At 40.3% G+C, this 2393-nt stretch overlaps 1 protein-coding gene across 2 annotated transcripts in view; it reads right to left on the reverse strand.

Annotated features, from left to right (window-relative positions):
• The window catches only part of DDX46 (DEAD-box helicase 46), a 78752-nt gene that overhangs the window by 27091 nt on the left and 49268 nt on the right, over nucleotides 1-2393 (reverse strand). The window lies entirely within an intron of this gene.

Below are 2393 nucleotides of genomic sequence, written 5' to 3' on the forward strand. Positions count from 1 at the left end.
CTCCAGCCTGGGTAACAAGAGCGAAACTCCGTCTCAAAAAAAAAAAAGACAAATGAGCCAGCCCAGGCAACATGGCAAAATCTCCTCTCTAAAAAAATGCAAAAATTAGCCTGATGTGGTGGCACGTGCTTATAGTCCACGCTCCTTGGGAGGCTGAGGTGGGAGAATCACCTGAGCAAAGGGAGATCCAGGCTGCAGTGAGATGTGATAGTGCCTCTGCACTCCACATTGGGCAATAGAGTGAAAACCTATCTAAAAAAAAAAAAAAAAAAAAAAAAAAAAAGACAAATGGTACTGATTTACATTTTTGCCAATCTTTTTCAAGTCTGGCTTAATAGAAGATAATTGGAGTGTCCTATCTTCTGTATTCAATCTGTCACAATATACCATGCCATTTAGCCCCCAGCAAACACTATACATTAATGAGAATGAGAGTGAAAAAGGCAAATAACATCACTGGATTATCATGAAAATACATATAGCCTCACAAACCTCCTGACATCTCAGGGACTCTCAGAGGTCCTAGGATAATACTTTTTATTACGTTCGACCAGGCTCAGTGGCTCATGTCTGTAATTCCAGCACTTTGGGAGGCCAAGGTGGGCAGATCACCCTGGGCAACATAGCAAAAATCCATCTTTAAAAAAATACAAAAATTAGCTAGGCATGGTGTCTCGTGCCTGTAGTCTCAGCTATCCAGGAAGCTGGGGTGGGAGGAGAGATTGAGCCCTGGAGGTTAAGGAAGTAGTGAGCTACGATCCCACACCTGCACTCCAGCCTAGGAAACAGAGCAAAAAATTAAGACGTTGTCTCAAAAAAAAAAAAAAAAAAAAAAAAAAAAAAGAATCATTTGTCATTCTCTTTGCCTACGAAAGAGGCTTAAGTATACGATATGATACAATCCTGGCCAAAAAGATAAAAGGAGTATTAAAGACAAGCATTATGGGAAACAACTTCGTTACTATATAAAAACACACATTTCCAACAATGTAGGAGAAACTCATACTGGACCAAGCCCTCCGGCAGGTAACAACTATGAATTCTGGGCAAAATAAAGAGTAACTACATAGAGACACCAGAGAGTGACTAAAAGCAGCAGAGGAAGAAAGATGACGCTTGGAACAAAGCATTGCACTGACTACATGTAGAGGATTGTATTTATTTACTTACTTATTTCAAACTCTTTGGTTAGGGGCAGGCCTTGCACAGACCAAGCGAGGAAGTCAAACCTTGAACAGAAACTCACAGTCTGACAAGAGAAACCATCAGAAAGTGTTCAAAACAAACTGTGGACTGGAAAACAGAGGAGATAAATCCTGAAAAGAATGGAGCAGAGATCAACTACTGTGCATATATATGCTGCCGACATATGTGGCTGACCCCTAAGGTACAGATTCATGAGGCAAAATCCAAGCAGTTGGAATGAAAAAAAAAAATTAAGAGATTTCAAGGCTGGGCCCAGTGGCTCATGCCTGTAATCCCAGCACTTTGGGAGGCCGAGGCAGGTGGATCACCTGAGGTCAGGTGTTCCAGACCAGCCTGGCCAACACGGTGAAACCCTATCTCTACCAAAAATACAAAAATAAGCTGGGCGTGGGGGTGTGCACCTGTAGTCCCAGCTACTTGGGAGGCTGAGGCAGGAGAATCCCCTGAACCTGGGAGAAGGAGGTCACAGTAAGCCAAGATTGTGCCACTGCATTCCAGCGTGGGAGACAGAGCAACCTTCATCTAAAAAATAATAATAAAATTAAAAAGTAAAATAAGAGATTTCAGATGCTGCCTATTTAAAGGATGACAGAGTTTTGGTTCAGCCAAGTTAATGCCCTATTTGGAAACCACAAAAAAAAAACCACAAAAACAAAACAATGCTTGAGGGGAACATCAGAGAATTGAGAATTTAGAATCTCTACAATGGATCATTTACAAAGTCCAGTATACAAATGGAAATTACTAGACATACAAAGAAAGATAAAAACCATAAAACAAAAATCAAGAGAAAAGACAATCTACAGAAACTGACATCAATATGACACAGATGTTATAATTAACAAAGATTTCAAAGCACATATTATAATGATGATCAAGACTTTTTAAAAATGCTTACAAGGAATGCCTAAAACATCTAATTAGACAAATAAGAAAATGTAAAAGAGAACATATCTGTAATTTTGGAAGTAAAAAGGAATACAGTAACTGAATTCAAAAATTCACTGGATGGGCCTAACAGAAGATAGGAGATGATCCAAAAAAAACCAGTGAGGTTGAAGACAGGATCTAAGAAATTATCCCAGCCAGACACAGTGGCTCATGCTTGTACTCCCAGCACTTTGGGATGCCGAGGTGGGTGCATCACTTGATGTCAGGAGCCTGGCCAACACTGTGAAACCCTGTCT

Source organism: Cebus imitator, unplaced genomic scaffold, assembly GCF_001604975.1.
Source record: "Cebus imitator isolate Cc_AM_T3 unplaced genomic scaffold, Cebus_imitator-1.0 Scaffold76, whole genome shotgun sequence".
In the NCBI taxonomy this organism is placed as follows: domain Eukaryota; kingdom Metazoa; phylum Chordata; class Mammalia; order Primates; family Cebidae; genus Cebus; species Cebus imitator.